Genomic DNA, 24,463 nt, shown 5'->3' with positions numbered 1-24,463 from the left:
GCAGTTGAACCACATTGTAACAGACTGGCTAGCCCATCTGTTTGTTACACTTGTTTGTTATTCTCCCATCATATACTCAACTGTCAGCTCTGTTTTTGGGTTATACGCCTTGCAACTACATATTGGCCATTTAAAAAAATGAGTCAGGGCCCACCATTTAAGCCATAGTAACAGAATCTGTTAGATCTGATTTTACACTGCTTGAGTATTGTGACACTGAGCAAGTGCTACTCACTACAGATGTAGGTTGTAATCCTGGAAAAGACAAGCCTTAAAAACAGCAGGATGCATTGGAGAGGATGTAGAGTCATGCAGAGAAACATAGCTGGCTTTGTTTCCTCCAGTAATATTTTTGTTCAAGTCTGCACCTCCATTTCTTACTGCTTCCACAGAACAAAAAAATCAAGAGTCAAATGTTTCTAGTCTACTGGTCTTAAGTGTAACCTTGAAGCGTTTCTGGAATAGAAATACACTAGAGTTAACAAGTGCTGTAAGTTCTACGTACTTTTATTAAGCTTTACTGAAGGGCTTCTTTTTTAGTTTTAAACATGAAACAGAGCACTTTGGAACAAAATACAAAGAAATCCTCCACTCAAACCATATTTAACTGGAGAATATGATTTCCAAATTAAGATGTCACCTGCTGTGGCAGGGGAGCTGGACTCAATGGTGTCTAGAGGTCCCTTCCAAACCCTACAATCTTGTTATTTCTGCAGCTTTGTTTATTTTTAGATAAACAAATCAATGTCAAAATCAGTTGTGTTATTTTTGCTATCAACTATGAAATATTTTCCCACCAAAATTATATAAGGAACCAGCAGTTCAAGATTTGACAGTGTGTATATCAGTGAAGTGTAATTTCCTCCTGCCCATGGTTGAGAGCATTTTATTTTACTTTCAAAGTATGTCTAGCACCACAGAAAGACTTTCTAGGTGTTTGATGATAATTGGTTAGAAAATTTGAGCACTAGAAATGTCGCTCATCAAAATTGCATTGAGTCCTGGGAACATGGTAGACCTTAATCAGAAAGTTTCTCAGAGGCAGGCTGCTTGGTGCATCAGGTTAAAAATCACATAACATATTGATTAGTGTCTTTCTCAATTAACTTTTGAGAACTTAAAAGGTAAGCCAGACTATTTGCATGTTATTTTTCAGAATTGTCTAGCAACAGATTCTTCTCTCTGTTAGGGCTCAGCTTACTACTCCACAACAGTTTGAGAACCTGCTGACAAGAGTGATTATTGCTATTCTACCCTGGCTCTGCAGGCCTCAAAACACAAGTAGAATTCCCCCACAGAAGATAACTTAGTGTCCATTAGCAGTACCTTTGTAGTGACAGAAGAGGAGGTACAAGCGAAGAAAAGTAGTCAAAGTATGAACCTTAGTGGCTATAAGCGCCAAGTTTTAAAATCATAGCAATTTTATTCTTAAATTCCTCATGAAATTTCTACAATACAGTTATCAGACATTATCAATATACAGACTACACAAATGTTCCTCCTTTTTATGCTTTCTAAATTACCTATAGCACACATTAAGAGCACTGAATCAAACAACCGAGCCTCAAGACAACAGTAACATTAAGCTGTATAGCAACTGAACAGATCAATAGGAAAGGCATTACAACAAAGGTGTGATGACAGAAGGACCAGCACAGTAGAAAGGTGCTATAAAGGAAGGGGAAAAGATCACTCACTTGTATCAGAAGATTCCAGGTTCACAGGGGAACACTTTACAAAGGAGGGATCTCCAGAAAGAGATCCTTCCCCAGTGGCAGTCAGCCCTTAAATGAGGTCTAAGAGAGTTGCAGCCAGGCTCCACCCTTTCTGATTTCTGAATTGCCTTCACCTGTGCTCCCAGAGCTGACCAGGTCATTTCCCCAGGTGCTCAATCAATACTTGAGGCTGTTACTCAACTATTACATCTACTTGTGCTTTTTGTATCTCTGCATTAAAAGAGCCATAGAAAGTTTTGCAGAAACATGGAAGTATATACAAATAACCAGAACTTATGCTTTTCCTTTCTACTCTTTTCCAAACTTTTTCCTACAGTCTGTTACACCTCCTTTTCTTCTGGTTATCTTTATTATCTCTGAAAGCTAATCAAACCTCTTCTGCTTTGTCACTGAAATAACTCTGGGACTGCATGTGCCTCTTTGGCTTAAGCTTCTGCCTTTGATACACTTGCCCTTCTTTTGTTATTTCTCACAGCTGTTTCCATTCTATGGCCTATTCTTTAACATCTCCTCTCAGTTGATCTTTCCACCACACACAACTTCTTCTCTTCCAACTGTCACAGCATTAGCAGCTTCAAATTTTCCTATTTCTCTGTAGTAAATTGCTTACATTGGGATATAAAGTCAATCTACTTTTGTTATTTTTGAAGCATACTAAGGCTGCTTTTGTAATGTCTATTTTAGTAATTAGTAAGCCTACAGGACACAAAGACGACTCCTAAATTGAAATAAATCCTAAGAAGTGAAGGAGAAGAGTCATCTTCTATCTTAGGGAATGATCTACATCTGTTGTGGGTGGAATTATACTCCTGCTTGGAGAAGGTTCAGACCACTGGAGAAGAGAAGGCATGTCATGGCCAGACATCCTTCTGATAAAGATGTTTCTGATATAATGACATCAATCAAAGTGCATTGCAGAACAAAGAGAAGCCTTTTCCACCCAGTTCATCTTATGTGCCTTCATTGATTCCAGGAATTACAGAGAAAAAGGAAAGCATTTAGTAAAAGGAAAATACTCCTCCCCAACCTTGCAGGCATAGGAAGTACAATCTCCCATACCAAGATACTCTGCACTGCATTTCACCTCATATTACCTTAAGGACTATAGCAGGCTGTGATGTTAAACTGATGTAACATATCATGTTGGTTTTTTTTTCTTTGCTCCATGGGGAGCTACAGCAGTATGTATGTGTTAAGTTGTTATTAAAAATATGAACACTGAGCATCTGTATGCCTGCATTCCTTGCGATCAGGACAGTTCAGTATGTTTCTTCTTAACAGATGCTCAGAGAACAGTGAACTAGTCTTTTTTACTAAAAAAAATAATGAAGAAACCTAAAGCAGTTCAGATATAAATTTAAGCAGCCAGCACCTCAGTTAAATTTCAGCCAGGCTCTGCTAAAATTGATGCAAATTAACACTTACTAAGAAGTTGGCCTATCATTAGGATGCAAAAACAGAAAATAAAAGCAAAAGGAAGACTTCCAGATATGGACAGCGATCCTCATAAGCTATATAATAAAAGTGACAAACATGCAAGCACATAGGAAAAGCATTTGGTTCAGATTGGTTCAGAACAAAGCAGGTCACTTCCTTTTAGATCCTCAAAACGCATAACAGTGCAAATACTACTGAATTGAGGGGGATAAGGTTTTTCATTACTTTTTCTTATCACTTAAAGTCATATACATACATGTTATATAAGTTACATATAAGTAATATGTAAGAGTAATATATAAGTTACACATATATTATTTAGAGATAAATTATAAACAGACAATATAACTATTTAATTTATCTATATGTAGTCATATAGAAATATGACTACAATGTTATCATCTTATCATCAAACATATCACAAAAGTTGAAAATTTGAAACCCCAGATCCTAAGTCAGTTGTAAAACTTACCTCTAAATCAGTTCCTGCTCCAAGTCAGCAAGAATCTAGCAGAAACTGAAGAACTGATGAAGAAGGGCCTAACGTAATGTTATACCTTTATTACTTCTTCTAGCTAGCCTTCATAGTGGAAAAAGCCCTTAAACAAATAAAGAGTTACCCTTCCTCACCTTGAGCTATATAAGCTTTTTGGTCCTGCTAGGCACTTAATGATTTCATTGAGAACAGATGTTAGCTCCAGTTCATGACCATATGTGGGAAGACAATCAGAAGCAGCACCTGGTTTAGAATGCAGATTTGCTCTAACCTCATCTACTCGTCTACTCCTAGGATAAAGTAAATGATATGAGAGAAAAAGGGTAGAAGATTTGACTTTTTTTTTTTTTTTTTTTTTTTTTTTTTTTTTGGTAAGTTGAGAATTATACAGAAAGACAAATCCTGCCCTTCTGTGCTTTCCCATTACATTCTGCTCTTTGATCAATGGAATGTTGAGTCAGAGGCTTGCAGGTAGCACAGAGAGCTTGTGTGCAATGAGCATGTAATGCAGCAGCTGCATACTCCTGACTCATCAGCTGTAATCTAAGAGTAGGCAGCATCAGGATAGATACAGGTAATCATGTGAGTCTCCACCAGTATGAATCCGGTGAACGTTGTACAGCTGCTTTTTATGTATTGCTCCTAAACTCTGTCATAGAAACAGTGGATTAATGTGGATCATAGTATCTGTCTAGAGTTGCACAGAGAGGTAGAACTCACTTATGTCTTCTGTGTCTTCTCAAGGTCTTTGTGCTCATCATTTATTGAATTAGATGACATAATAGGACCCATTATAATTCATTTCCTCTCTTAAGCCTGTGTTTCAAATCTATAAGCAGCATCTAAGAGATCCTGTTTGCCAACTTCTTGTTATAATAAAAATGACTTGTATAAAACATTTTTAGGAATGGCAAGAAGGTTTTCATTACATGCAACATAATAGCAACTATTTCACTTACTTCTTTTAACCATGTGGGTTCAGCCACAGTTGCACTTACATAGTGCAACCTGTATGCTGAGATACCAGAAACACGCACTTTTTACTCTTCCTGTTCTCTTGCTGTAATAAAAATGTGTTCACTCAGAATTCTATATGTAGACTGGGCAGGCATCCCTTGTGAATGCAATTCTTAGGAGAGAGCTTTGTTTATGTGATATTGCATAACATAGTATTTCATGTGCTATTGTCTTTGACTGAGTCCATGGGATTTCAGAACTGCTCTGCTTTGCCTTCTGTCTAAATGTCTCCCAAAAGTCTGGCACATAGCAGGCAACTGGGAAAGACTCAGTAAATAATTAGAAAGGGTCCCCTTGTGCCAGCACTTTTCCTGTAATTTATTTTTTCATTTGAAGTATAGTTCAGAAACACTATCAAGAAAAGACGCTGTTCACCTAGTATCTCTGGCATAAACAGAAAATGCGTTAAGGTTTTCTAATAACTGCTATAAAATGGATTTCTTGAGCAGAATAATGTGTTATCTATGGGTAATTTCCCATGAAAGTAGAGACTATAATTCTGATTAGACATGGACATTATCTTTTCCAGTATGTTTCTGTCAATGCACTGATTCAGCAACCATTTAGACCCCAAGGTCAGGGCTGTTCATAAGTCCCATTGATTTCAAAGTTGAATGTCTGCCCAGGATTAAACACAAAGAGTAGTGTTTTCTTAAATCAATTTCTTTAAGCCCGTACGTAAGTGCTTTATTGAGTTATGGCCCAAAATCAGCAACAAATCAGAAAGGATAACAAATATGGGACAAATACAAGGTGTATTTTGGTGGTCAAAACACATAATGAAGCAAGAAATATCACTCTAATTTGAATTTGAACCACGGTCCCCAAATGTATAAACTCCCTGTATCTTTAACTTGCATTTCTTTTGGAGCTCTTAGCTTCAGTCTAAATGGTGAAACAGGTTACACTGGATTGTCCTTTAGATATATTGTGCCATGTATATGGACCTACTTCCCAGAGAAGTCACAATATTAAATTGAGGGATGATGCCTTCCTGAGATTTGTCTTGTGAGGATGATAGAGAAGATATACCCAAAGCCCAGAGCAGGGAAGGGCTCCAGGTCCCAAAAGCTTAGGATTTAAATCTTTTGTTCTGTGCAGTATCTTCAAACAGAAGTTTATTTTGGGTTCCATATAAAGCAAATAGAAAATCGTCTAAGCAAACATGGGAGATTTTGAGTTTGACAGAGCACAATGTAGATCAAAATGGTTTTAATCATACCCCCTGTTTTAGTTATTGCTTGACACATTATCTCTTCTGTCCTTCTACAAGTCTGTCTTTTGAATTAAATATTAAAGGCAAGTCACAGCTGAATATATATGCAGTCTAGAAAGAAAATGGTTTGAACCATTGGAAATGATTTATTGTCCACATTTCTTTATGAATATTTATTTGCCATAGTGAAAGCAATTCAATAAAAAGACCAGTTAACTAAATATTTGCATACTCTAACAGTTAAGAAATAGAAAGAAAAAAAAAATACAGTGCATTAGAACAACACCATGTTTCTCCTATTTCCAGTAATCAGTTCCAAATATTGCATATGTGAGAGCAAAGAGCTATGACTAAGGCTTGCAGGAATTCAGATCCCGAAGAGGAGATTTAAACAGCTTACAAATAGTTTATCTAACTTTGTGTGTTCCTATTCAGAAGGAAATAGGTGTGGTTTCAAGAGTATTGATAAGGCCAGGGTGGAGTTTATCCTTTTGTTTTCCTGCTGCTTCAGGTAGCAGGCTATGAAAGCTTGCCACAAACACCTAACCTAAGTTCTCACCTACCAGGGCCAAAGACCCCTGGCTGCTTCACTGGAAGCAACAGTTATGCATGCTTATCTAAAGCAGATGTGAGCAAGCTGAGTATTTTTTTATGTAAAACCTTTAGTATTTAATCATTTGTACATGTATCACAAACAAGATTATCCATGAAACAGAGATGCTTCTTTCCTGCACTGTTCAGTAGGGAAACAGAGTTTTTCATGTTATTTGCCCTCATTTTACCCATCTTGAATTATTTCCATAGACAAAAATGCACTATGTGTTAGACTTGGAGAAAACTTTGTTCCTCAGAGCATCTTAGTGATATTCTGATATGCAGTCACAGATGGGCCCTTGACAGATTTTGTTCTGATTTTCATCGTTCCCTTCTTCTTTTTCTTTTTTTTTTTTTTAAGCAGGATTGTCACTGCTTGAGGATTCAAATGCAAATGGAGATGTTCACAGGCACTGCTTCATAAGGAAGCTCAGCTGCTTGGTTTTTAGAATTCATGAACTGAATAGTATGTCACGTACAATATTTGAAAAAGGGCACACTTAATACACAGTAATTCTGTAGAAGGATGGTTACAGCAGTAAAACAGACTTTGGACAAATACATAAAACCTCTATGCCTCAATTTTCATTTCAGAGCAAGAATGATGGTATATATTTGTAACAATAATTATCATTATTATCTACCTGAAATCCAGCTGTGAGACTAAATCATTAATATTTTTCAATTACTTCATGATCCTCAACTGGAATTTGTCCTTGAAATACTAAGTATTATAATTTGATCTATATGCCTATTGCATTTTTTCTCTGGAGAAAAACACACTAAATATGTTTTTCTCTTTATATTTTTCTAAATATCACATTCTAAAATTCCAGCTGTTGAGATTTTCTAGAAGTTAATAACAAGCACATTCTACACTACTGTATTTTTTGCTTATTTCTTGTTCTTTTCTCATAGCATTTAACTCACACCTGGATACTGTGGTGGCCGATCTGTACTGTGAAGATAACCAGTTGAGTCACTACTTTATTTACTTGCCTGAATTTGGAGCTGATAGCCACATCTGGGTTCTACAGGATCTGAGTTCTCTGGACACGCAGTTTAAAATGTATGGTGGATAATTAAGAAGTTTCTTTAATTTATGCATAGCCAAAAGCTGACACGTATTAGAAGTCTGATCATATCCAAAAAAAACTTTTCCTACTGGCAGTTTACCAGGTCCTCAAATTACTGGCAACAATATATCAGTTATTCGCAACTAAAGATTTGCAAGTCCATTTCCTCTAGTTATTATCTGTTGGATAGCCAGATGGTGATGGCTAAAATCTACATCTCCCTACATAAAAGCCACAGGATACGACACTGATATCTTGCGATCCCAGTCAGCCTCCCAGTATTACAGTCCTACTATTTATTTAACCACACTTTTAACAAGCTCAGCCTGCTCAAGCCACACTCGCTGTTCCACGTTGCATTTGTGCTGTGGGTAGCAACGGAGATGGCAGTGTTGGTGGTGTGTGGGCCATGGCTTGGGGGAAGAAGGCAGGTGGGCAGGCAGCAGCTAGCAGGGTGGAGCTGGGACTGGCAGCATCTCTGTTGGGTCAGGGTGCCAGCTCATGGGCAGCTTCATGCAGCGATCAGGCACACGGGATGTTGCTCCATCTGCGCGGTGTGGCCGAAGTCAGAGATTGCCGACCACAGGCAGGTCTGGGGCTCCCCTAGAAAATCACAGGAAGAGATCAAAAGCAGATTTGCTGTCATGCATCCACCAACAGCTCCCGTCCTTTGCATGTGCCCTCCTGCCCTTTGGGCGTGTGCCTCTCCCTAGGAACATCTAAGCCAGCACAAGCAGGGAATCATTCAGATAATTTTTTATAGAGTTTCAGAGGTGCAACAAATCTCAATAACCGTCACTTGGTAATTCAATGCTTCCAACAAAAATTAAAATGAATTGCTTGTATTACATTAGTAGAATGGGGAACAGTATGTCCTCCTATTAGTTTGTGCAGAAAGGAAAAATGCTGGAAATGTAAAGTGAAGAGAATACTGACAAAACAAGCTGTGGCACGAAAAGAACTATTTCTTGTCTGTACTTGTGGCTCTGCCTGTGAAGACTGGGCCCAGCAGTCCCAGCTGAAGCCAGTCAGCAGGTGGCCCGTGTGCGTGGTTGATTTGTGGTCTGGGGGCCCTCACCTGTAGGGGGTCCAGAGCAGCAGACTCATGGAGTTCTGCAGAGGGTCTCAGGAGCAGCTGGTGTGAGCAGCACAGATGCACTGCTGGAGGCCTGATGGACCTATGCTGGCTCTAGGCAGACTGTGCAGACCCCTGACTTTGCCAGGGTGGCTTGGTGTGACAAAAATTGGTCCAGGGAACAGCACCACAAGGTTGTAATAACAAGACAGGTTGAAGCCTCCATCAGCCAGGACCATCCCTGCAGGGCATGGCTTCGTCCTGCTATGACTCTGGCCTTAGCTTGGCTCAGCCACACTGTCCATCCTATTCCAAAGGTCCTGCACTTTGTCCCAGCCCACCATGACCAGGAGGTCGGCTCCCAGAATGTCAGAGCATCCAAGGCCCGATTGTGGGAAGGGGAAGGAGTGCAGGTGCCAGATATGCAGTCTGGGCCTGTCAGTACCTGCATTTCATGGCTTTCTGCCAGTAAGCGCAGCCTTCCAGGACCCTGTTAGCTGCCTGCACTATGAGCATGACAATATGTACACCATGCTAATGGAGTGGTATCATCCAATTCTGATCTTTAAATATCCCTTAATGTCTCAGGCAAGGGGTCCGTCACTTTCCTCTCACTGTTCTCTTACCTTTTTTTATATCAAGTTTTACATAAAGAGTCATCAGAAGTGAACTGATTATAGAAAATTAATTTCCATATTTGACTCAGTAGTAAAATGTATTTTTTAAGTCATCTAAGATAAACACTTTAAAATAAGCAAATGTCCTTCTCAGTTTACTGCAGACAATGCCATCATAAGGGTATCACTTCTGCATGCTAAATCTCTGTCTTCACCAATATCAAATGTGCTAAGCAAAACCACTATAAAAATATAGTTTTACTGTAAAATTGCTACTGTAAAGCTGCCAGCTTTTGTATTAATGCAACAACAGATCTATGGCTACTGAACTTTACTACAAATCAGAATTCCTATAAATGAGATCAGAATTCTTATGAGATCAAATCCATGCCAGCGTACTATGCGAAGTTTCTATTAAAAAGTTAAATTATAAACTCTCTTCAGACTCCTTAATAAAAAAATAAATAAAGCTGAAATCTAGTGAGATTTTCTGGAAGCATTTTAGAAGGTTGCAACAGCAGTAAAATCAGCAGGCACCACAAAGAAAAAGGAAGTATTTACTCATTAGAAGATGAATGCCTTCTCCCCCAGAGTTTAACCATTTTACCACAAGGATTTTTAAGAAAGAGAGAGGGAGAGCACCAGAGAGCATCAGAATAATTCCAAGCCCCTGCTCTCCATCTATGAGACATGATATTTATTCCTGATCAAAGCATTCCCATCCTTGTGCAAGCTTTTTTTCTATTGTGACCGAAAACTCCTCTCTCCCCACCTTCCATCTGTTCAGGCTTGGGTTTGGAAGCAGCTACCACACAAGGAGGAAGCCTGAGCCCTCTTGCCTTGGATGTGCTGTTGGAGCTCATTAATATTCCTCTGGCAGGTACCCTGACCCCAGTGCCCTCAAACATGCTTGAAAACATAGGGTATGCCTGAGCCTTTGTCCCTGGGAGGATTAACAGGGTTGCCCTGGAGCCAGCCTGAAGGTGTTTAATAGGTAATACGGGTGGGCTGCACAGCCTGACTGCAAGCCTTGCCTCAGGCTGCCCCTGCTCAGCAGTACGGATGCAGCTGTTGGAATTAGGGGGTAGAACGTGGCTATGTGTATGAGATGGGGACTGAATCCTAAGAATTTCCTTCCCCCTGTGAGGCAGGCATCCTGTCGAAAGGGATTCAGGCTAGAGATCCACTGTGCTTCAGCCACAACCACCTCCTTCATCTCTGAGTCAGTTACTCACTGCTCTTGCCATTCTTCTGGCTCTTCAGCTTATAAATTGTCTGAAGCAGAGATCATGGCTCTCTATATGGTTTTGCTGTGCTTGGCACAAGTAGGTCCCAGTCTCAGCTGGTCCTCTGGCTATATCTTTGTAAGAGTAAATGGGAAGATAATAGAAGTAACAATGGTTATTTTCTGTATGAACAATCGGATCCTAATGGGGGAGAAGCCTTTCCTCTGAGGTGATTTTTATCTGCAAGTGAAGGTCTCTCTTTCCTTGCTCAGCTGGAGAAGATATTGCCTTTGTAAATCAGACAGAACTTATCATATAAAGTGGAACACATCTTTGATTGTACTGAATGCTACTTGCTGCTGCAAAGGACGCAACATGATTAAGCTAAGAAATGATAGACTGAACATTGTGTGTTGGGATGGAAAAAAAGTATTTCCTTTCTAAATAGGAAACAATAATCAACAAAACAGTGAAAGTGTACAAAATGTTTCTACAAACAATAAGAAGTCACCCTGCTGCCTTGAATTTTATTGTTGCACTTCTTGGTCTGATTGCTGCAGCAACTTCCCCTAGCCTACAACATTACATATTTTAAAAAATACCCTACAAATGGTCATGATTTTTAATGAGGTGAATATCTTTCTTCTCCTCCATAAGCGCATATGTTCCATCACACGCTCTCTCTGCCAACACTTTCGTGTTTCACTGGGTGAGTCCAGATTCTCTAGAGACATTACTTAAATTGTAGATCTGTGCTGTGTATTTTCCTGGAGCTGTTAAAAATATTGCTCCTTCACTTAATAACAGTGTTTAGCAGTACAGGATATCACTTGTCACTGGGTATTCACCGCGTGCTCTGCACAGAGGGAGAGGGGTCATTATTCCCATTTTACAGTCAGGGAAACCAAGGCATTGTGTTTGGCAGTGACTCCCCAAAGCATGCTGCAGAACATGTGACCAGAACAAGGGCCAACTACTCTTCAGATCACATTTTATTCTTCAACACTTGTTTCTGCTTTTTTCCATTGCTATTACCACCTGCAAAGCTATGCTGTCCCAGCAGCAACGCAGAGCAGTCACAGCAGAGCCAAGTGCTTTTGTGATAACAAATTCAGAAACTGCAGCAAACAATGCCAGTAATTTTCCCAGTTTTGGGATAAGGCTTTGACATGTATGGTGTTTAGTGACTTCTATCATGTCTGATGATTTCTGGGTCTGATGCCAAAAGTGTGATATGTTGCTATCCAAATTAGCACATGATGCAATTTGTGCTAATACTCAGACAATAAGATCTGTTTGATGTACTCATATAGATGTATCTTTGAAGAAGATACAGTTCTATAATAAGCCCAGGATGAAAAGCCCATCAATTGAATTGGTACTGCATTACTAAGGCAACAATATAATGCTAATGAAATTGTGACTGTTGAACCTTGTTTACGGAATGCTACAAAATGGGTTTCATAAAAGGAGGAATCTTGTTGATGACTGAATGTTTCAAAGCATGATAAAAACCATATAACCACATATGTTGCAACTTAATAGCCATGTTATCACCTTCATTTGAGATAACACACTGCTGTTTGTAAAAGCAAAAGCACTAAGAGAAAAGAAAAATTTTACTGTAAATCTGTTCTTTTCTTGGTTCCATTGCACACCAAGTGAAGATTAACTCACCTCCATGCCCCAGTTCAAAAACCAATTGGCATAGGTACATCTCCAGTCATGCAGTAGTTTCTGCTTGTTTAATCTCTCAGAATTTATAAAATACACTGCTACTATCAATACAGCAAACACCCTTTCTGTAAGAAAACATGGCTTTGTTTCCATTGGAACATTCTACAGAACTCCACCCCACGCACAGAGGAGGCATGGGGTAGCAATTGTCTCTGGTCTACCCCTACCTTTCTGCTCACCATTTGGCACCACTGTTGGGCAGCCTGGGGTGCAAGAGCCCACAGTGACTGCCCCAAAGGGTTGGCATGCACCTCACTGTGTAGCGGGCCTTGCCAATGGCCCCTGGTAGTATTGCTTGCTTTTAAATATAAAAATGCAGAGCATTCAGATTTTTGACCGTGTCTCTGGGAAGCCAACAGGGTTCTGGTGAGCTGCCTCACCTCCAAGCATTTGGGGCTCCAACATCCAGTTTTGTACAGAAGAATCATGTTTTTAGCTAATGGATAATCTTTCCCACTGCTTTCATCTTAGGAACAAAAACTGTAGTTCACCTCACAAAGTCCACTTCAGAACATGCCAGGTAAATCAATAGGGAAGAGCAAGGGAACCAGCAGCCACAAGACTGGTGAGGAAGGGGACAGGAAACACGTGATACAACATCTTTCCTTGAGCAGACCAAGAATACGGTGAAATATTTGCCACAACACTACTATGCAGATATTTAGCACAGGCAGGAGGAGAGAATATTGCTTGATTTAGTGAAGTCCTGGCCACATGGCACTGCAGTCAACATGAATCCTCACCGCATTGCATTTAACGGGCTTTAAATCAGGGCTTTAAAGGGTTGTGTTTGAAAGCCTCACTTTTCAGACTACTTGAGAAAAGAAGCGCTGTGTAACATTTCGTTATGCCCATGGTTTGTGGGAAAGAAATGCACGGAAATTCTGAGTTGATCGAAATGTAACGTAATGTAATTTAACTTAATATATATTTTGCACTAGCTGACAGTTTTATTAAGCAGAACCAATAATCATCATTATTCAGTGTAATAACCACCTCATTAGAAACGGTCTAATTTTCCCTAATTTTAATTTACCTCTAGGACTGAGCTGTACTAGAACTACTGAAATGGCTATAGTTAAGTTTGGTAAGAATTAAAAGGAAAGAGTCTCCAGAAATCTTACTGTTGTCTGCTGATAAAATAGTGATATGTCAGTGCTTTGTGAGAGGTTAGGTACAGAAATCCAGTTTGGGAAATTATGACTCCACCTTTATTTTCTTGCTGTTTTTTGAGTAATATTGCCACACTTTCTTCTGCACAAACAGTGACAATTTTTTGATTGCCTGCAAGCCTCACATGCACTTGCCTTTAATGAAGGACCTGGCTAAGGATCATGCTGAAGAGTGCCAGTAAGCAGGAGATGACAAGAAGGAATATTTCTTAGAGACCCAGAGAAGGAGATGAAGACACCAATCAAGTTTCGTTATCCTCCAATGAAAATAGGATGTAAACTGTGACATTCAGGCAGATTACATATTCAGGCAAGCAGATGTGAGCAGAAAAATGTAGATGCTAAATCTCACCAAATAGGCTTACCCTGCGGATTACCGTCAATGACCAAGGCTATGTTAACTGTAGCTAACATACAAGATATAAGAAATATGTATTCATAAGGCAATCTGGGGGCATTCCCAGTTGTGCTGAAGTTAATGCTCTTTGATATACGTTGGAGCATCCTAAAAGCACTTTGGATGTCATACACTTCTATAGAGCCATAAACAGCATTCCAGCATATATCTTCAGCCCAAAATTTCAAAAGGGACTCTGTATTCTTGAAAAATGTGTCTGAAAAATTTTATATTCCAACAGCACTTTTGCATACAAACTGCTATAGTTGCTTGGCTCCTTGATTTGTTCATGCCAGTTCTGAAAGCACATTTGATCAAAAGAATATTGTTGCAATCACAGAGAGAAGTAACCTCATATGAAGAAGAAAGCACTTCATAGGTTATGCTATAAAGTAGACAAACTGTCTAAAGGATTTATTTATCATAAGATGTTACTCTGTGCATTTCCAAGTCATTGAAATAACCACATTTGATTTTAACATTCCCCAAAAAACACACAGAAACCCTCCTCTCTCCTGTGGAAGCGCTCTGCTCATGAAAGCTCTTTGAAATTCTGGTCCTTTGCCAGCTGTAGTATTATTTGCTCAGCTATCAGAACACACAGTACAGCACTGAAAAGCATTACATTATTATCCCAAGATAATTTGATAGTTTGTAAATGTATTTTCCTGCCTGTGGTTCCAGGTATTATGCTCACACTTGAAGCGATGATTTGCAGTATCTTATACAGCTCATGTTCACCCATGCTTGTTTCACTTTTAACATTTACCTGCGCAGTACAAAGAGGGTCAATTTGCAGATTGTACAAGCTTGACTAGAGCCATGATGTTTGCAGGCCAGAAAGACAATGCTGCAGCATGCTGACCACAGGCCCCAGGTTCAGGAGGAAACTGGGCAATGACTCATGGTGGCTTCCTGCTGCCTGCGTCAGTGTTATCACACCTGTGCATCAGCATGAATCTGCTGGAAATGCTGAATTTTAAGTCTGACATAAAACCACAGCTCTGGTCTGATGCGGTCAGTAAATATAGCATGGTACCTTCCAGAAGTACTTACCCAATGCTCACTCTGTACACAAGGCATAGTAACTCACCTTCAATTCCTCTCGCATTTTTGGAGCACACAATACCACTCCTCCAAGTGTCCCGTGCTAGATGGGTTGTTCTCCTCTCATGTGTCCACACTTCAGCACGATGCAAGTCCCTTGCAGAACTGGTAACGTTAGCGAGAGTGGACATGAGGCTTTGGTTTTGGAGGGGCTCAGAGGTCACCCCTCACCCTCTCTCAGGAGCCTGTGGTGGGAACAGATTTATGTGAGGTGGCAACAGTCTGCTCCTGGCCCTGAGCTGGTCAGCAGCAGCAGCAGCCCTAGGCAGTGGTGCTGGCAAGAAGAAAACCTTGTTAGGGAGAAATGTTGGGGTATGTCCAGGAGCCATGAAGTCACTGAGCTCCCTGCTTCCCTGGGCATTGCTCAGTAGCACAAGACACAAAGTATGAGCTATGCCTTCTGCCTCTACCCTTATAACTTCTGGATGGAGGCCCCAGTTGGCACTTGGAATGGCAGGGCACTGGCTTTGTGGCAGCCAGCAGTGAGGACAATGCAGTCGGCACTTCTGGCTGCCACCGAGCTGCTACCAGCCATGGTGCTCCTCATTCACTGCAGCTGGGCCCAGAGGACACCCTGCAGCATGGTACCAAGGCATAGTGACTGCGTGGCCATGCTACGCTCACTCAGGCACCTTCAGCAGTCTCCTGGGGTCCACAGAGACCTCATGAGTGTCTGACAGGACCCAGGCAGTTCCCAAGGCAATTTCTCCAGTGAAAGTACTCCAAATCTACCAGGGCCCCTTTCTTTAATGCACCCATCCCAAAATAAGAAGGCAACCGCAGCACCGAGTGCACTACTTTGACTCAATACTCCCTCAGGATCCAAAAATCAAAGGCCTAGATAACAGCTGAGGATCTGGACTGATCAACAGATGCAGAGAAAATTTACAGCTGTCTATGATGACAATTTAGGAGCAGTAAGACTGCAACTGCCTCTGGAGAACAGGGTCTGTAATGTCACTGTTGTCAAGACACCTTCAGAAGGCATGATAAATCTTGCCTTCCTCATAGATGCCTTATAAAGTAATGGGCTAAGATTCAAATTAAGTAATAAGGCAGCATCTCAATTGTCAAGAGTTATCACATTGCTGATTTCTCTTCCCTCATCCGTGCATGGCATCTTGGATTCTGCTGTGATGCTTCAGCCAGTTACTACAAAAGTAATAATAAATAAAAGCACAGCAATACTTCAGTGAAGGTTAGAAAAACTACTTACATTATGCTGAAAATCTTTAAGGTTCCTTATTCTGGGAGTAAAAACTGATATTAAAATTGTCCTCCAAGGACAGACTGAAGCTTAACCACAGCAACACTTTTTAAAAGTCCAAGAGTCCCAGTTCACCAACCTGATGTCAGCTTATAACATTTATGACATTAATATAATGGACTATGACCTTTCTTGGCTTATCTGACTGACAGGTGCTCATATATTACGTGAAACTTATCACCTCAGTCCTTTCATAACAATAATCATTTCAATTTTCTGAGTTGTGTCATCAAAACACAAGCTCATAAGTGCTGATCTCATCTCTTAGAGTAGAACCAGGAGTGCCTTCGGAGCTTGGTGTCATGTAAAACCTAGAGTGAAATTTAAGCTCAATTGCAGAAAACTATCCTATGTCTAACTGTATTCCACAGGCTGCATAATAGCAGCCCTTATGATTTTAAATGCTTTACTGAGGCCAACCAAAATGGTGTGTTTTTCTGTGTGGAAGTTATTGAAGTTTAGAAACGTAATTACTCTCCACTAGCTGGAAAGATGTAGAAAAGCACAATGGTGTGTTACAATTACTTACCATAATCTCCTGGTTTTTTTTGCTCTTTAACCTCAGAGTAGACAGAATAAAATATATTTTCTTCAATATTGTGCTTCAACTGTGCCCATTTCCACTAAGCATGGTGTCAGTATACTCTTTTCAGATTACAAGTTTCATACGTGTCATATATAAAAGATGAAAGAGGAAGGTGAGAACTTTTGGTGTTTCCAGAAATCAAACACTTAACAAATACTGACAGCGTTTGGGTGGATGAAGTGATGCTCGGAAGACATAGGTTATGCACTGACGTCTGCCAAACCCTGCTCCACAGCCCTCTTTCTCTGTTTGTGTGGGGCTGCCTGGCCTGCCACGGTGACACTCCCTAATGTCCCAACTGGGCTCAGACCATGACTGCAAGAAAGATACTTGCACTGCAGGGCCAGGGCCATCACAACAGCAGCTGGGTTAGTCAGCACTGCTCAGATAGACCTGGAATTGCACCGGGTGCCTCACAACAGCAGTGGAGCATTGCTCTGCCATGCAGGCAGCAGCACACAGCTCTGGCACACAGCAAGTCAGTGTGCACCCCTACACAAAGCAAGCAGCACTCCCCGTGAGCTGCAAGGCATCCTCATGCATGTGCAGGGAGTCAGCTTGGCAATACACACATCCATCAGATAACAAACATTTAAGTAGAAATATTACTTAGTTACAAGCCAAACCATTGCATCTAAGTGTCCACGGGCCTCTAGAAAGCAAGATTAAGTGCCAACAGAGACAGGATATCCATATTCAAGACACATGCAGATCTCACCCTCCAACCCTTACTTCTCCCTTGCAGCAACACACTCCCGGCACAAGCATCCTGCTGACAGGAATTTCCGGTTCAAGTAAGCACAAGCCTGCAGCTCAGCAAGGTGAACGGGCAGATTTGCAGTGTAGACGCACACACAGTATTGGGTACTGTCCACTAACACAGCAGCTGAGAAATGTGCCCTGGTAGTCAGTTATCACTTTCTGAATCTGCCGTGAAAGAGGTGAATCAAAATGGTTCCTCAAGAACAGATCCTGGCTGGGTTTTTCAGTCTGGGTGCTGACAAACAGCCGTTTTCCATCTCTGCATCTGATGATTAGTTTTATTCAGCTGAGAGACATGTAGTTGGACATTGCTCATGGTTTCTGTGAAAAACATGGTCTCATTTTCTTGGTCTATCGAGTGGGACATATGGGAGCTGGATTCCATCTTTCATTAGATCTTGGAAATTGTGTCCTCCTGCAGCAATTAATTAGCATGATGTTCTTGGCTGCTAATGTTTGCTTTCAGATTTTAGTGGCAATAGACTTGGCAACATAAATTTTTGGAGAATGGTCTAATGGTTAGCCCAGGCCTGCACACAGCTTTCTTCAACCCATTAGCATTTATAGAATTCCCTTACGTGTACAGAAAGGTCCCTTAATTTCTGTCCTTGTCTCGGCTCTTCCTTTGAAAAATAAAGATATAATAGTTCTTTCTTGCATTTCAAGGCAGATAAATTACAGATACTGAGCCCCTTCTACTACAGGAGAGGTCAAGTAGTAACAGGTAGTCCTCCACCTCCTTCTCAAGATGGGGAATCTATTCTGCAAAGCGTTTCTTTGATGCTTCCATATTTGAAGTATTTAGTGGTTGAATACCTTTCTGTTTGCTCACTTTCAGTTTGTTCACTGTAGACATTTGGAGGTTGTAAATATCTTTATCTGTAAAAAGGACAACTATGGAAAAAAGGTTCTATTTCTGTACGTAATTTGATTGAGGTTTGTACGATGTATGCATCCCTCAGGTGATACCTCCCTTGTGTGCTCATTTTCAAACTGTGTCCTCCCTAAACTGCCGTGATGAACAGCAAAACCACACGCTTTTAACCTCTAAATGAAATCCACAGATGTCATCCATAGCTATGTCAATAATATTTATAATGTTATATAATTACAATAATTCCTGGCTGAAAAATAGTTATAACTACAAAACATTTCATGTTTCATTTATCTAGGGGAGATGCAAACAAAACATAAAAGATATAGCCAGATGGTCCTACAGAGAATAACACATCTGCCATGGGGAGGAACACAAAGCTCATCTTTGGTATCCACTGAACACTAACGCAGGGCGGAATTTTCAAGGGGAGGGGAAAGGAGGAATATATTTCAATGCACAAAAATATTAGTGCCATTTTATAGCTGTGCTGGTTAATACTACTGCAAATAAGTAGTTTTGTGTGTAGCAGCTCACTTAAGTGGTCATTACTGTATGCAATTTGAACTCACAAAAGGCATATTACAAAGCTTTTTGAAACAGATGTGCTCCTCCCTCCATTTAAAACAAAATTAGTCTGTGGTGTTAATTTAGGCAACCTTTGCAGTCACTAATATACAATCACACACTATTTAAACATGTCTGAAAAGGAATTAGGACAAGAAAATGAAAGTACCACTAAAGAGTAGTTGCAGTGTTTGATGTTCCTTCCAGATAGCTTGTTCTCATTTAAATAAGAATGGGCTGAGAAAATGCAAAACATTACCGTAGGACTGTCTCCTCACTTGGTGTAGCTAGGATTTATAACAAACACTCTGGGACTGAGCCTCGATTTCACACCTGCCAGACAAATACTTTCCAACCCTCTATTAATTAAAAACAATAATAAAATAAGAAGCGGAGCTGAATAATTGATGACGAACTAATCCTATACGACCAGTATTTTAATGCAACACTTTTTCACACTTGGGGCTCCTGCCCTTCCCAGCCCCTGGTACAAAGGGCAGGAGCATGGCCTTAACACAGCACTGATTCAGCTGCCTCGATTTCTCCCATCAGCTCAAGTGCAGCAGTCTGCTCTGAGCTGGTCCTGTACTCAGCATTCAGACTCCGATTCTGTCACTATCAGAACTGCCTTTTACAGATCACCATAGAGGAATTTGCCGAGCACTAGCTGAAAGACTTATTGTACTACTAATAAGGAAGGTATAAATACCATTACGATTCTGACTTGTACTTTTAAATGCCATGAAATCTCATGTTAAGGCCCTGCCTTGCTTCCCCCTAAGTACTGCCAGGTACACTCAGATCACAGGCTGCAGCAGCTCCTGGATCACACAGCACTTTGGGCAGCTCCAGCTTCTTGCTCAAGCTCCTTTCCCAACAGCCTGGTCATCACAAGGGCTGCAGACGAGGGCACTGAAGAGAGGTTTAAGCACTGAATTATAGCTCCTGTTAAGCCTAACTCTTCAGACTATTCCTATCAATCATTGATAGAAAACAACTTGGTGAGTACATACATTTATATAAGGCAGCCACGCATCTTCAGTTCCCAAGTGGCTTGTGACATAGAATTTTAAGATCCACTATGTGGATGTAAGTTTATATTTGAAAACTGAAACCACTAAAGGCTGTATTAAAAAAATCCTTATAATTAAGAATTGTAGAGCATCGATGTATATTACCAACAGACAAATACAGACCCTTCATTTTATGGAAGAGCATCCTCCTAGTTTGGGCACAACAATCTTCAAAACTATTTGTTCTTCTCTTTGCATTTTTTTTAAACTGTAATTAATGAGATATGAGAGAAATATTGTTTAGATGTAGACTATGGGACTATAATACGCAATGCCATCATGAGAAAAAAAGACCTAAATATGACAGCAGAATTGCTCGCATAGCCATCCACCAGCCAAAAAGGAACTGCTGTCACTATGGGTATCTATGCATTATGTAAACTTCTTTTTTAGTGAGGGTGGCTTAGTAACTTCCACTGCAGGTGGGCATTACAGCCTTAATTGATTTCTAACGGCACAACCTGTATCCTTCACAAAGACATGTCCATTTTGCAAGGTTATTGGCTTTCAGCATACCTCATAAGATGTTCTAACGAGACAGATGTTTCACACAGATTGATGTCTATTGATATTGCATTAGTTCATCAGGGTTACAAATCATATTGCATTGCACTACATTTCACATTTGCTGCATCATGACAAGAGGTTTATAATATCCACTCTGGGGCATATAAAGTGCCTGCTACCTATCTGTTGGATTAATAATTTAAGAAATTGTTGGGAAATCATATCTAATTAGTAGGATCTGCACTCAACAAGTGCCCTTTGATTTAAATTGTGTTTGTATTTTGATAGGTATTGATTTTATGAATAGGAGAAATGAATAATACATTTTGCATTTCTCCACATTTAGCAGCAATACTCTAAGAGAAATAATGGAGGGAAGCTGCCTCTTTGGGGACTGGATGCCTTTTGCTAGAAATCTTTGGGGCAGTTAAAGGCACCCCTAAATTGCACAGAGTGGTTTGATCCCTTTTTCTTCTATTGATTTGCTGCATCATCTTGGACACATCACTCAGCTTCTCAAATTTCCAATTTGCAGGATGGAAATGGAATAGTTTCTCATCAGTCTGCAAATGGCTGTAAGATACAGGAAGAAAAGGAATACCTGCATCCACACAGGTATTATTCAAACCCAGCATGTCATCACCACAAGGATGTATGGTGTGGTCAAGCAGCAGTGAGGTAGGGAGCCAGCAGGGCTCTGTTGGTACTAGAAGCACACTCCATCACCAGGGCGACCCTGTATACCTCCACAGCAATAGGGTGGCATGAATATCATCTCACATATTTGAATCTAACCAAGCCGCTTCTGCTCCTGCCACTAGCACCCAGCTCTGGCTATGTTAACTACATACTTCCCTGAGTGAATTCATAAACAAAGATTACTTTGTTTTCTGTGACTGGATACCAATCCCTCTGAGCAGGAGCAAAGAACAGGGTGCAGGCTGTAGCACACACATACCCCTGCCATCTCCCAGGAGAGCAACCACCCCACCAACAGGTCCATGACCCTACTCAAGCATGGTCAGAGAGAGAAGCAAAGACAGGCAAACCATTACCAGAATTAAAATGAAATCAGAACATACACAGGTATATACAAACATAGGTTTCCAGCACCCACTCACTAATACAAATGCAGACCCTATGAGATAACCATAATTAAAGAAAACCTTTATTTTTTTTTACCCAGTATGCCAGCTCTGATTAGAAAGAAAAACTGTAGGCTCCACTGTGCTGCACAATAGGCATGGCATCAGAGCAAGCATCAAAGTGGCCCCACAGCTGCTGGCAAACAGTACCGTCATAAGAGAGACAATGAAAATACAATCAGTAGAAATAGCATTTCCCCCGTAACATAAACACCACAGACATTCCCTTAATACAAAGAGAAGAGGGATCAACAGTGACAGCTTTAAATTTGCCAGGTATCATGGGAGGACTGCAAAATACATCCTCCCTGAACCGAGCCGGAGGAGCAGAACGAGCCAAGTCACTCTGCTCACAACAAAGACATCCCTTTCATACATCTCAGGGAGTCAGCAGGCTTAATTTTTTTGTTTGTATTTAACATCTGCTTCAGCAAGATGTGCTGAAATATCTATTAGTGCCTGTTTTGTGTAGACACAGCCCACTGCCATCAAATCACTTTAAAGTCTTCAAAAAAATAGAGATGATATTTAAGATGTTTAATTACTGTTTGAATCAACACCTTCCAAAAAGGACGTGGAGCAGCCAAGTGGGAGCTGGGACCCACAGCCCTGCAGTGGAGGGAGCGTCGCTGCTGGAAGAGCATTGGAGCCCTCAGCCTCACAAGGAAAGGCTTAAATAATGCATGGCAGGTTTCTTTGTGATGTCTTTCCTCTTTTTTTTTTTTTTTTTTTTTTGTTAATATTTTACATTCTTTCAGAAGTATTACCTGTATGTTAAGGCCCATATTCATATCAGCGTGAACAACAAGCAACTGCTCTGCTTTGCCTATTTAATTCCAGGCAGATTTAGAGAAATAGAGGCCTGGCAACACACGGCTGAGGTGCCCAAGAGCACAGAGAATGGGTCTGTTGGAACATTTTTTTTCTCCCTTTTCTCATTAAAGTTTCATCTGAAGAATTTTTGTGGGAGCCTTAGCAGGTAAAATAGCACTCGTCACTTCTTGGTTCACAGGCAGCAGCAGCACAGAGGAGACCAGCATCAGGCAGACAGTATTCTGATGCCCGCTGTGCCTCCCTGTAGCAATCATTCACCCTCCTCAGGGTCTTTTCACAAGAGATGAGCAATATTAATTATCTTGAAGTATTTTAGGAGGGTGGATACTGGAGAACTTCTCACTCATTTCACAAGATATTTCACTTTCCAAGTAAATTACAAATGGTCACAATGATCTTCCCTTTAAGGGAACGCCCGATACCTCCTGGGTTACCTAGATGCACAGTTCAGTCCCTAGCAAAGCCAACACGAGAACCATATATGCTTTTATGAATGCTGAAATGGTCCATGAATCTCAAATACTATTGCACTCCGTTTTAGAAGTCTTTTATGTGCTTTCCTTCAATAAATACATGTATTTGGCTCTGGATCTCAAGGCCCCTTTCGAACTGCATATCTCTTAGAATCTTAATAGAAAATTACTGACATGAAACTGAAAATAAATCCTTTTAACAAATAGGAAAATTCTATATTTCACTAAGGAAAGTGTGATTTAAAGGAAAACACAGGCTTTTGCGACATCTAAACCCTGCATATTTTCTGCAGAGCGTGCCACAGCTATTGACATACTGTTGGTTTTATACATCCCAGGATGCATGAATTATTACTGTCGCTCAACATTTTATATTCCTAGTTCTATAGCCTATAGCAACACTTACCGCTGGCTGGTGCAGACTATAGCAGACCTCTGGCAATGCCTCTTATTGATCAAGCACTGCTCAGTATTTTCCTGCTAGTAATGCAAAGACATCCTAATTCTCTAAGACAGAAAACCCACAAATTACTGTGCTTGTGTTCTCCAGTCCTTTTCAGAGATGTGAGACATGAAACACATTACAGATGCCTTCTCCCCCATTGGGAAGCAAACCGATAGTTGTCTTATAAGCTTCAGGTACTACAAAAAAGACATACACCACACAATAATGCTAAAGAACAAAGCTGACTGAGTACGCCTAACGAATAGTGCCAGCATGCGAGCTGGTTATGAAAGGGACCTCGGGAGTGAAAGAAGCATCCTGATGAGATTCAATGGGCTTGTCGTGACAGGTTTATTAGCTTCTTTAAAAAGGACCTTGCAAAAGTGAATAATACAGAGACCACAGCAGCAGAAAAACTACATCCAATGTGTCTGCATTTATGGATTCACAGGAGGTGAACTAGCTCAGCGCTCACCTGGGTGAAATCCCCTGAGGACACCAAGAACATGAGTTAGTGTAAATAATAAAACAGGCACTGCGAGTCACAGGGTAGCAAGGGCACCATGACTACACAGAGCTATGGTGAGCTGCCCAGGGCTCAGCGCACAGCCCTGCAGGTAGAGGGCTGCCCTCACTGCCCAGAGCTTCTGCTCTGCTCAGGGAGCATCCAAGCAGCTGCCGTTCTGTGCAGGGGCAGAGGGGAAAACTAGAAAAGCAGCAGGTGGGGAATCAAGGAGTGGCAGGTGTTAATGCAGGCACTTTAACTCCTTTAGACAGAAGCTGCTTTATTTCACATCTATGTGGTTTGTTGGTTTTTTTTGTTTGTTTGTTTATTTCTTGAATCTTCAAGTTCTAGCTGCAAAAAACATCACCATAAATAAGTTTGTTACCAGCATCTTTGTTTGTTATATATGCATCTTGCAGTTGCTTTCTGAAACTCTTTACTCCTTTGCAGCAGCACATGAGCTGGATTCACTTGATGCCAAGACCTGGCTGGGGCAAATGAGCACAGGTGCCCAGAGGAGAG

The 24,463-nt window shown here is 40.7% G+C and overlaps 1 long non-coding RNA gene across 2 annotated transcripts in view; it reads right to left on the bottom strand.

Annotated features, from left to right (window-relative positions):
* Positions 1-6,025: 6,025 nt before the first annotated feature.
* The window catches only part of LOC109369207 (uncharacterized), a 41,670-nt gene continuing 23,232 nt past the window's right edge, over positions 6,026-24,463 (bottom strand). Inside the window, exons 4-5 of one of the 2 annotated variants that reach the window (XR_014885262.1) lie at positions 14,890-15,088; positions 6,026-8,175 (exon numbers count right to left, since the gene is read on the bottom strand). This is a non-coding gene — a long non-coding RNA (uncharacterized LOC109369207). The remainder of the gene's footprint in view (positions 8,176-14,889; positions 15,089-24,463) is intronic. The other variant, XR_014885263.1, reaches the window with a different exon arrangement.

Source organism: Meleagris gallopavo, chromosome 10, assembly GCF_905368555.1.
Source record: "Meleagris gallopavo chromosome 10, MGAL_WU_HG_1.1, whole genome shotgun sequence".
NCBI classification, from domain to species: Eukaryota; Metazoa; Chordata; class Aves; order Galliformes; family Phasianidae; genus Meleagris; species Meleagris gallopavo.
The sequence above is the reverse complement of the archived record's forward strand: the minus strand, read 5'-3'. Positions and strand labels throughout refer to the sequence as shown.